At 39.1% G+C, this 12604-nt stretch overlaps 1 protein-coding gene across 13 annotated transcripts in view; it reads left to right on the forward strand.

Moving 5' to 3' along the window:
* Positions 1-12604, forward strand: part of ANKFN1 (ankyrin repeat and fibronectin type III domain containing 1) — a 556807-nt gene that overhangs the window by 345222 nt on the left and 198981 nt on the right. For 2 of the 13 annotated variants that reach the window (XM_072646763.1, XM_072646764.1), the window contains exon 3: positions 10569-10618. The exons of the other annotated variants lie outside the window; for them this stretch is intronic. The gene's annotated coding sequence lies outside the window, so the exon portion shown is untranslated. The remainder of the gene's footprint in view (positions 1-10568; positions 10619-12604) is intronic. 13 annotated transcript variants of the gene reach the window in all.

Genomic DNA, 12604 nt, shown 5'->3' on the forward strand with positions numbered 1-12604 from the left:
TTGGTTCAGAGTAGCAGGTTCCCCTCTGGCCTTCAGTGTTAGCCTTGGTTATTTCTCCACTGACTGGACTAGATGTTAAAAATAAGACCCTGCCTTGCACCTGGGGTCTGAGCTACACTGCTGCCTTTATCTGTGGTTTCTGAATGGCCTCCTTTCTTTGTACACCATCTAGGGCCTCCCTCCTTGAGAATGCTACCCTGTGTGCAGATTCCCTTCTGAGTCTTCTCTGGATTTGTGACTCAGAACTAGGTAGTGGGCAGCAAAGCTACCACCATCTGGCACTGTCCCTGCCTCAGGGCCTTGGTATGAGTCTAATGGAGCCCTGAGAGGTATCTGTGACCTTCTCTTCTGCTGGTGCACACTTGCAGCAAGCTCTTGGGTCAATCCATTCCCCAGTGTCTGAAGACCTCCCTATCTGCCTCTCTGTGATGAGCAGAGCTGGACAAATGACTCTCTGTAACTTTTTTTCTGGATTTCCACATGAAGATTCAGTCTGGCACATTTCCTAGATCTGTTTGGAAGAGTTGTTTTGTTTTGTTTTTTTAGAAGGACGCTCACTACACTGTTTCTTACCATTGCTCCATCTTGGCTTCATTGGAATAAAAAAAAGAGGCTCATGCCTTCCTGGGAATCCCTACACTTCTTTTCCCAAAGTTTTGTCCTCCCCATCTGTTCAAACTTTCCTGAAACCTAGAGAAAAGGGTGTAAATTTGGATCTAGATTTTGCCTGAAAAGACGGAAGTTTCTCCATTCTTCCTCAGTGGCTTGTCCTGAGTCATGAGATCAGGGACTACTGCTCTGAAGAAGGGATTAAGTCATCCTACAAATGAAAAACATATTGCTAAGCACTGTGAGTCCATGGAGAGCAGTGTCTGCTTTCAAGGAGCTCACCGTCCAGTTTGGAGAAAAGCATACTTATAGAAGAGTTTAGCTGCAGGGTTTATAGAAAGTATAGAGGTCCTAAAGAAATAGTGGCAACACTGATGGCAAGGACTAGGAGGCCTTAAGATGTATCAGGGTGTCTTTCTGAGAGGGGAATGACATCTGGTAGCATAAAGGAGAGAAAGTAAGTGGGGTCGTGCTTGAGGCTGATTTGGGTTGAAGCCTTCAAGACCCTCTGGATTGAGTCTGGGGTAGCCTGCCTTTAAGGAAGGTCAAATTTCAACAACCAGACTCAAAAAAGAGTCAGGAGATTTGGGTTCTGCTGTCTGCTCTGATAATAAATATGGATTTCCCCTATAACTTTCCATCTACTCTGTATATATCTTGCTTACATCTATTTATTGCATTGGAATCTAAGTGCTGAGAAGGAAGGGAATGAATTTGCTCTTTTTTGCATCCCCATCGATAATGACCATGCCTAGAACATAGACGATACTTAATAAGTGCTTGTTGATTGGTTAGGTCTCCATTTCCTCCTCTGTAACATGAAGAAGTGGTACATGACAACTGTCATTGATCTTCCCAGTGCCCACAATCTGTGAATCTGGGATATTGACATACATCCCACTCCCCTTGAGCTCAGTGTCAATTTCAGTAGTAATTGAATAAAGCTTCTCTGTGACCTTAGCAAAGTCAGTCTCAGTTTCCTTCTGTATTAAACAAAAAAGCTGGCGAGATGATCCTCAAGGTCTATCCAGGTCTAGCTTTGTGGTTGGGGATTGGTTTGGTTTGGTATTGGTTAGGGCAGAAAATAGGATATAAGTCCCTTCACCAGGGCTGTAAAAGTTACCATTTTGACCTTTACCAAGAATGATTAAGTTCCCTGAATGCCAAGTATAAAGAAAAAAACTGACCTTTTACTTAGTTATACTTAACTAAAACGGGCATCTAAACCATGGAGCTCTTTCTACAAGGGAAAGGGTAGGAGCAGTCTTCTCTTTATTCTAGCATCTCTGTCCCCCTGGTAAGAGAGAGGGGAAGAACAGGAGAAACATTTAGCAAGCACTTATTCTATGTGCCAGACATCATGCAAAGCTATTTACAGATATCTCATTTGATATTCACAACAACCCTAGGAAGAAGGTACTATTATAATCTCAATTTTACAATTGAGCAGACAGTAGTTAAGTGACTTGCCTAGGGTACTAAGAGACAAGTTTCAGGCCACATTTGAACTCAAGTCTTCCTGACTTTAGGACTAGCCCTCTAGCCACTATGTCACTGTGGAAAGGTCCATCTCCATCTCCACCCCTAGCCAAGATTGTTTTTCATGGCTTGACTCCTAGGCTGGTTTTTGGAGCTTATCTCAAATGCAAAAGAAATTCCTAGTTACAGTTTTCATAATACATATTAAAAGGATAGAGATAGGAACTGGACCTGGGAATTTCATTAATATAGGGAATTCCCAGGTGAGGAAGTTCCTATCAGTACAGGTTGGTGCCCTCTCATCTACACAGTCAGTATGTGACAGGCAGGGATTACAGCTAGGGCTTTCTGGCTTCGAGGCTCTCTCTCCTTGCACATGCTGCTGTATATTTTAAACTGCCCTGAAATCAGAATTTATGGTACAACTGTCATCAAACTAAGTGCTTGTTTGAAACAATTTAGCACCTCTTGACCTTGACATCAATTCACAGTGAAACGATGCTGCCAACTTCTCAAGAATACCCGGTTATTATATAATAGCAGCTGTCTTGACATCATATCACCACACGTCAGACGTGGCTGAGCTGGGGCCATGGCTCTATTACACTGTACAGTGTTTCTTGTCCGTAAAGATTTTTTTTTTGCATGTAAAATTAGGACAGTGGGAAACAAATACATGGACTTTAAGTATATCATTTAATTGGAAAACTGGGAAAATAAGGATAAATGTAATTCATTCCCAAACTCTCTTGACCTGCCTCAGAGGGCATATGATACTAAGCAGATAGAGAATTATGATAAAACGTTGAGGCCACATATAAATGGGGCATTGTGACCTGGCTGAGGACAAGGTTGAGACTTAGAGGCAGACCTAGCAGACTTACATTCCTTTCCTCCGTGTGCTGTGGGGGATCTCGGGTACATAACAGACAATAGGGAATTCATAACGAGAGAATTATAATGATGACTGAAAGAAGGGTCTGAAGCCAGAACAAGAAGACTTTTCAGAAGTAGGGGATCTGACTATCCCAGGGTGATGCCAGAGGAGAGAAGCTGCATGGAATGGGTAGGAAATGGTTCTTGGAAAGCTTTCCAGTGAAGAGTTCAGAGCCATCTCAAGAGAATCCCATTTCTCCAAACTTCGAAGTTGGGAAACCTCAGATGGCTCATTTTTGATAAACATTCTGTCATAAAACCTCCCCAGGCATCTCCTAAGGACCATCTCTTTCTTAAGAGCCCTTTCATACATCCTGTCTCTGAGTCCAAAGAGAATGTCAGAAGAGCCTTTTGGGGGATATTTTGGGACCTCCGAGTTTTGCTCTCAAAGGTCAACTGGTGCTTAAAACAAAATAATCAAGAAATAACATGCCAGCGAACAGTCTGAACCTTTTGAAAAGGTCTGATTGGGGTTGAATAGGAGATGCTTTTTCTTCCCTCCTTTTTTCTTTGTGGCTTAGAAATAGAGAGGGAGGAGGAGGAAGGGTCTTACATTCATTTCTAACAACTTCACACATTCAAGGAGCCCTGTCTGCATGTTCTGGTACACCCTGGGGTGTTGGTTTTCTTTTCCTATTTTGTTTTTGTCCCTTTATAAGTAGCTTTCAATAAGTGGCATATTTTCTTTTGGGGAAAGAAAAAAAAAAGAATCAGAGTAATTAGCGAGGAGCCGACACCCTACGGAAGGGTTGGGGAGATTAGGGAGCAGAAGCTGCCAGTCAGTACCTCCCTCCTGGACCGTTGTAAGGAACAGGGCTGGTTTCTTCCCATAACTTATTTTGGGAACTGATGAAAAAATTTAAAAATCCTTGCTGAAAAAAAGTGAAAAATTGTTAGAAAGCCATCAAAAAGTGATCAATTTAAATTTACTCATTGGAAAATAACCATATAGAACTGACTATACATCAAAAATGCTTTTCCTGTGATAGATGGGCCTTTATGAAAACATGGACAGGATTATGAGTAGAGGATTGGATATTGCTTATTCTTGATAATAGTGGAAACTTTGCTTGGTTCACAAAATGGCTTCTGGAATTTTAAAAAAGAAAAAGCATATTATAATGCATACATTCATTCATTTAAAAAACATTTATTAAGGGCCAGTTACTATACGAGGCAGAAAAGAAAGAGTACAACAAAAATACACTTGAGATTCTCTGCTCTTAAGAAGTAGATCTACTGGTAACAAAAACAACACGCATTCCAATAGTGAAAATGAAATATATGCAGAGCAAATTAAAAATTATTGAGGGGAGGAGAGCTAACAACTAGGGGAAATAAGAAAAGGCCTCTTGTAGGTCATGTCACTGTAGTAGAGACTTAAAGGGAGCTAGAGAGAAAACATATCAGGCATAGCAGACAGTCTGTGAATATGAAAGGGATTTCAATAATATTTATTATAAATTTACTAATCCTTCATGAACTCAAACATCCAAATTCATAACTAGGAGAAATATATTCCTGGAATCAGAAATTTTGGTTCACTCCAGTTTTTTTTAACGTAAATTAATTTTAATAAGCATGCAATGTACATAGTGGATAGAGGGATCATCACTGGAGTCAGGAAGACCTGAGTTCAAGTACTATCTCTGACATATCCTAGCTATGTGATCATGGACCCATCACCTCTTAGTGATCTAAGACTCATAGTTACTATTCAGCTTTAGAGAAGAAAGTTACGACAACATAAGTTCCCTATGTTCATAAAATAACAATTCTGGACCCATCTAATTCATGTCAATAATAAAGTTATTAAATTGTTCTTTTTATTTCCATAAACTTTCTTTATACCTTTGGGGGGAATGTAACCTCCTCAAGGAAAGGAGTTGTTTTCATTTTTGTCTTTGGGTCTCCCTACTTGTCACATAGTAAGCATTTAATGAATACTAATTGACCTAAATTAAACTAAATTGAATTCTGAATTTTCCTAATTCTAATTTTTCTAAGTATTTCTCCAAACTTTTTTTTTTGTTGGTAGTATTGTACTTGTCATTATTATTTACATAATGAGAGTTAGTGTGATATTGTTGTTTGGGTTATGCTCTTTTTATCTGCATCATGTCATGTCCAGTTTTCCCAGACAGCTTTGTGTTCTTCATATGTGCCACTTCTTATAGTACAATAATATTATTTTCTATTCACACAACACAGATTATTCCACAATTTTTCAATTGTTGGACACTTGAATTGTTTCCAGCTTTTTTTTCTTATTGCAAATAAGACTGCTATCAATATTTTTATACCAATGGGTCTTTTTTTTTTTTCAGGTTAACAATAGGATCATAGGATAATAGTTTTAGTGATGGGAGGTATCTTAGAAGTCATTACTTCTAATCTTGGAGTTAAAATGGCAGAATACAAGCCAGAACCCAGCTAACCCCTCCCAACATTCCCCTCTAAACACCTTTAAAATAACAATTCAAATCAAGTTTTGGAGTGGCATAGACAACAAAAAGTCAGAGGGACACTTTTTTTTTCTAGGCTAAGACAATTTAGGAGTTCCACAGGAGAAGTCTACAACACTAGAATATAATACCTGCACCAAAAAACATGCAGGTCTGCATCCAAGAGGCAGTGGCAATAGCAGCAGCTTCAGGGGCTCTCAGCCCAAAGATGATTAGAGGGTTGGCAACTGGTCAGAAAGATATGAGAGGGGACCCTTTGCTATCACTGGGTGCTTCTTGCATGAATTGGCAGCTCTGTTGCCCAGAAATAGTTCTGGGTCACAGTTCCAGGATAGAGAGGAATACATGTGATCAGTCACAAGAGAACAGGAGCCCTGGTCAAACTTCAGGGCCAAGAGGAACACTAGTACTCATGACTGCAAGGGAGTGGGAGCCCTTTCTGGATGAAGACCCAGAGTGCAGACCAAGAGAGCAGTTACTACACCTCTCCCAGGATAACACAGCCTTGGAAAAATAAAAAACTTGCAGATCCCTAGAACTATCTCTGAAAATAGCAGCACATGTGCACTCACATACACACACACAGCTCCTAAATCTTAGCACAGTGTTTCCCTACCTCTAGGTGAGCAAAACTCAATTTCAATATAAAATTCAAAGTGAAAAAATAGGCTGGAGAAAGGAGCAAACAACAACCAAAAGAAAAATGAACTTGACCATAAAAGGCTGCTATGAAGGCAGGGAAGACTAAGACATAAATTTAGAAGAGGACAACCTTGCAGAAATAGCTATAAGCAAAGCCTCAAAGAAAATGCTAACTGGACCCAAGGCCAGGAAGAATTCCTAGAAGAATTTAAAAAAAAGAACTAAGAATAGTAGAGGAAAAAATAGGGGAAAAAATGAGAGTGGTACAAGAAAATTATGAAAAGAAAATTAACAGCATGGCAAAAAGAGGCACAAAAAGGTACTGAAGAAAATATCACCTTAAAAACCAGAATTAGTGTAACAGTAAAAGAAACACAAAAATTCCCTGAAGAAAATAACTCCTTAAAGAAGTATAATTGGCCAAATGGAAAAAGAGATGCAAAAACTCACTAAAGAAAATAATTCCTTAAAATTTAGAATTGGGCAAGTGGAAACTAATGATTTTATTAGACTTCAAGAAACAAGAAGACAAAGTCAAAGGAATGAAAAATAGAGAAGAATGTGAAGTACTTCATTGAAAAAATGACTAACCTGCAAGATAGATCAAGGAAAAATAATTTTAAAATTATTGAACTACCTGAAAGTCATGATTTTAGATCCAAAGGGGAAAATGGAAATTAAAAGAATCCACTGATCACTTCCTGAAAGAGATCCCAAAACAAAAATTACCAGGATTATTATAGACAAATTACAGAGCTCACAGGACAAGGAAAAAGTATTAGAAAGAACCAGAGAGAAACAATTCTAATATCACAGAGCCACAGCCAGAATAACACAATATTTAGCATATTCCACATTAAAAAAGCAGAAGACTTGATATATGATATTCCAGAGGGCAAAGGAGCCAGAACTGCGACCAGGGGTAACTGATCCAGCAAAACTGGATATAATTCTTCAGAGAAAAAAATGACATTTAACGAAATAGAAGATTTCAAGCAATCCTGATGAAAAGACCAAAGCTGAAAATAAAGTTTGGTATTATAACAGAAGATCCAAAAAAAAGCATAAAAAAGTAAACATGAAAACATTTAAGGGACTTGTTGGAATTAAACTGTCTACATTCCTATATTGGAAGAGGGTACATCTAACCTCTAAGAATTTTATCATTATCAAGACAGTTAGAGAGAGTCCACACAGACAAAGGGCACAGGGGTGAGTCAATTATATATGAGATGATCTCCAAAAAAGGAATGTAGAAATGTGAAGGAGGGATGCATTGGGAGAAGGGGGAACAGAAAAGAATGGGGCAGATTTTCTCACATAAAGGAGGTCTACAAGACAGATTTTATAGTGGAGAAGAAAATGTGGTGGCAAAGGATTGGAAATCAAGAGGATGCTCATCAACTGGTCAACAGCTAAACAATTTGTGGCATGTGATTATGATGGAGCACTATTGTGCTACAAGAAATGACAAGATGATAGGAGGGAGGATAGTTTCAGAAAGAAAATAAAACATGACAAGACCTATATAAATTGATGCAAAGTGAAGTGGGAAAAACCAAGAGATCATTGTTCATAATAACAGCAAGGTTGTAATGATGATAATCAACTATGGAAAACTTAGCTACTCTAATTAATACAATGATCCGAGACAATTCCAAAGGACTTATTTTAAAAAATGCTATGCACCTCTGGGGAGAGAAGTGATCAACTCTGAGTGCATATCAAAGTATAATTTTCTTACTTTCAATATTTTTCTCATGGCTAATATGGAAATGTGTTTTGCATGATTCCACATGTATTACTGATATGTTGTTTGGCTTCTCAGTGGGTAGGAACAAGTGGATATGAGGAAGAGAGTCTGGAATTCAAAATTTTAAAAGAAAATAATTTATTTGAAAAAATAAATAAACTTTAAAAAAAAATTTTAAAGAAGCTATCCCATCTAACCCACATTAATGAGGTGACATAGACCTAGCAAGGTTAAGTGACTTGCCCAAGGTCACATAGGTAATAAGTGACAGAGTCAGCATTCAAATAAGGTCCTCTGGCTCCAAATATGGCACCATTTAATAATAGCTAGCATTTATGTTTTGCTTCAGGGTTTACAAATTGCCTTACATATGTTATCTCATTTTATCCTCATAGCAATCCTAAGAAGTAGATATTATTGTTATACTCATTTTACAGATGAGAAAACTGAGGCAGGCGGCAGTTAAGTGACTTTCCTAGAATCACAGAACTCATAAATATCTGAGGCCAGATTTGAACTTAGACCTTCCTGACTCCAGGTTCAGTATTCTATTCACTGGGCTACCTAATTGCACCATACTACCACTAGTTGGCTTACTAGACTTTCCCAAGGTTCTCTCCATGAGTCACCAGATTGATTCCTGGAAGCCTTGTGGCTGGTTCAGTACTGCCCCCATTCAGCTAGTATTTACAAATCGCTACCATGTGTAGACCTCTGAACCCAATTACATGAAAGATGAAATCATTGTAGAGGATACATAACAATCTAGCAGGAAACATATGCTTGTGCATAATTACATGCTATAAGTTACATGCATTCTTTTAGCAATTATTAAGTACCCACTGTGTGTAGGGCACAGAAAGGCTCAAAGAAAGAAAAGCTTTACATGAGTTCCTCATGGAACCTACAGTCTAGTAAAGGAATAAGGTCACATAGATAACAGTATGTACCATATTATGTAGTACATGTATCAGGGAGTTGCAAAATGCGATAGTGCTAGGGAACTGAGGTGCTAGGAAAGGATAAAGTAAGGAAATGATCCAGGTGGCTTCATGTATAGACAGAACGGTTTAGAATGAAAACTTACCTGAGATCAAATCTTGCTTCAGCATCTTACTCGCTAGGGGGCATAGCAGTGGTCAGAGCATGGGACCCAGAAACAGGAATATCTGAGTTCAAATCTGACAATGAACAATAGGTATCCATGTGACCCTAGGCAAGTCCCTTAACATCTGCCTGCTTCTGTATGTTCATCTGTAAAATGGGAGTGGCAACAGCGCCTACCTCCCAGAGTAGTCATGAGGAGAAAATAAGATAACATTGGTGAAGTGTTTTGTGAAAGTTGAAGCATTATATAAATGCTAGCTGTTATTATTATTAGCTATGTGAGCCTAGGCAAGTCAATTAACCTCTCTCAGAACTGGATAGAGTACTGGAACTGGAGGCAGGAAGACCTGAGTTTAAATCTGGCCTCACACATTTCGTAGATGTGACCCTAGGTAAGTCACTTAACCTTTGCCTGCCTCAGTTTCCTCAATTCTAACATGGGAATAATAATAACACCTACCTCCCAGAGTAGTTCTGAGGAACAATTGAGATGATATTTGTAAAAAGTACTTAGCACAGTTCCTGGCACACAGCAGGTTCTTTATAAATGCCTATTCCTTTCCATCTCCCCTTAACTTCATTTAGCTTCCAATATCTTCTCTATAAAATGAAAGAGATTGGATTGGATGGCCTCTAATGGGCCCTTTCAGCTCTAAATCTACATGACTATAATCTATTTCAAGGATCTGTATTGATTGGAGATCCTTAGGAATTTTTAAAGACATTAAGTCTTGAGTTTTTGATTATTGAAATTAATATAGAGGTAGGGTTGAGGAGATGTGAGGAGGAAGGAAGATTCTTTCTAGGCTATATGGGGTTGTAGAATGAATAGGATAAACAAAATGAAAGAAGTGAGAGAGGGAGAGAGGGGGAGAGAGAGAGACAGAGACAGAGAGAGACAGACAAACAGAGAGGCAGAGAGAGAATGTGTGCATGTGCATGTGCATATGTGTGTATATGTGTGTGTAGAGCATGGTTAAGAGACTGGGTTGTCTGAGGATAGAGAGGTCACTTGCTTGCCCATGGAAGATATCCTAGATTATGGGAAAGCCCTATAAATGGCCAATGTGGGTACCAGCTATAGCCTAAAGACAGACAGGGAATTTTCCAGTTGAAATTTGAAATATATGTCTGATGTCTAAGAGACGATACAGAGCAGTGGATAGAAAGAAAGCATCCAAACTGGAAAGATCCACTATCCAAGGTCTGTTTCTGACACATACTGACACATAACCTTGAGCATGTTACTTTCAACTTCTCAGTGCCCTAGGCAACTCTAAGATTATTAAGATACGGAGAAGGAACCAACGTGCATTGGTAGGAGTAGTTTCCCCAACTGGCAGACCTCTATATCAATGAAATCACAGGTCCAGTGACCTATCCCCATGCCTCATTTGCATGTGAACTGTTCAAAGATGAAGGGAAGAAAGCAAAGAGGAGAAATGAACAAGTATTTATTAATTTACTAAGCACCTAGCATGTCAGGCACTGTGCTAAGATCTTTACAAATATTATCTCATTTTTTTCTCATAACCAGGGGAGTTAATTTCTATTATTATCTCCATTTTACAACTTAGGAAATTGAGGAAGATAGAGGCTTGAGGACTTGCCCAGGGTCATACAACAAGTAAGTGTCTGAGGTCATATTTGAACTCAGGTCTTCCCAACTCCAGGTTCAGAGCTCTATTCACTCTACCATCTATTTGCATGAGATCTATCTGATGATAGGACATAAATCATGCAACCTCAGACCATCTAGCCTCCTCATTTTACAGATCATGAAACTGAAGTTCAAAGAAGCAAAATAATTTGAACATTACACTGACAGCAGAACCCAATCCAAACCTAGATTCAGTGGACTTTTCCTTCTAAACATGCTGGGTTTTGTGAGGTACTATCCTTATGATCAAAGATACACATTTTTCAGCTGTCAGATCAAGTCTACAGAATAGCCCATGGCTGGAAGAGTTTTTCTCTTTATGAAACTAACTGATCCCTGTGAGGACTGAATCTATAACTTAGCTGGTCATGAGCTGTGCATTTCTAATCATTAGAGCCGGCCTGGATAAACTGTTCCATAGACCTTCAAAAAGCATATGGCTAGGTGGGTTTCCTCATCTTGTCTCAACCCAGAGTCAGCATAGTATGGTAGATAGAAATCTAGCTACTAATCCAAGAAGATATGGGATCAAATTCTCACGCATACTAGTTGAACTCTGGATGTCTTTCAGTCTCTCAGTTAATCCTCTGAAACTTAGAGTTTCATTGGCAGAGGGCATTTTCTCAAATGGGAGTTTCATGTACCAATAAAATCATAGAACTAGTTCCTAATCTCATCCTATGTGTACCTTTACCTATCTCATATCCAAGTACAGGATTGGGGAAATACTTCTCCCACATCCTGATCAGTCTTTCGAAAAAAATTTGTTTTTCATGAATTGTTCACATTCTTTTCATTTTAAATTTTTGAGTTCCAAATTCACATGTTCTAATGTCTTAAAGACTGTTGCAGCTATCTCATAATAGTATGATGGGTTCCCAAGAGTTCAAGGACAGATGGTTGATGATTATGCATTTTCCAAGTGGCTCTTGGCTCACACAGTGGTAGGCATTGAACCAAGAGAAGGCTTGCTGCAGAGGGGTCACCTCACCCCCAGAGAATCTTCCTGCCCTTAGCTTTCCACTGAAGTTTGAGTTTACCTAATTACACAGCTCCCAAACCTACCCCTGGATTCCATCATTTGGAGTTATCTGTTTTTGAAAATTTGAAAAGTCTTTGAAAAAAGTTAGGGATGCAAGCATCCCTTCGGCCAACGAGTACTGGTCAGTTAACAAGCAACTATGAGTGCTAAGTGCCAGATGCTGTGCTAAGCAACAGGGATGAAAAGAAAGACAAGAAATAATCTCTGTGCTCATGAAACTCTCACTCTAAGGGGGGGGGGGGAACAATGTGCAATAACAAAACATACATAATACACATCTATGTGTATATTATGTTTATTATATATACCTATGCATACATTTACAGAGTAAATGGATAGATGGAAAGTCATCTCAAAGAGACAACACTAACAGTGGTAACTGTGTCTGGGAGAGGAGACTTGGGAGAAGCCAGGAGAAGAAGTTGGCTTTAAACTCAGGCATGAAGGTTGGGGAAGCCAAGAGGTGGAGGTAAGGTAGAGGTCTAGGTGGAGTATTCCCGGTATGTAGGATTGCCAGTGAAAAAGCACAGAGTTCAAAGTATCTAGGTGGCACAGTATGTGGAGTCAGGAAAACCTGAGTTCAAATTTGACCTCTGATACTGCCTAGCTGTGTGACCCTGGGTAAGTCACTTTGCCCTTTTTGCCTCAATTTCCTCATCTGTAAAATGGGCTGGAGCAGAAAATGGCAAACCACCCCAGGATTTGTGCCAAGAAAACCCAAAATGGCTTCAGGAACATCAGACACATCTGAAAAATGACTAATTGAATCATGTATAAGGAAGAACCAAGAAGTCCAGTGTCCCTAGATTGTAAAGTATATATGTAGAAGGTATTTAAGTGTGAAAAGACTTGAAAAGGTAAGAAGGGGCCCAATTATGAAAAGCTTTAAGAGTCACCCTGTAGGTCCCAGA

This window comes from Notamacropus eugenii, chromosome 2 (genome assembly GCF_028372415.1).
Source record: "Notamacropus eugenii isolate mMacEug1 chromosome 2, mMacEug1.pri_v2, whole genome shotgun sequence".
Taxonomy (NCBI): Eukaryota; Metazoa; Chordata; class Mammalia; order Diprotodontia; family Macropodidae; genus Notamacropus; species Notamacropus eugenii.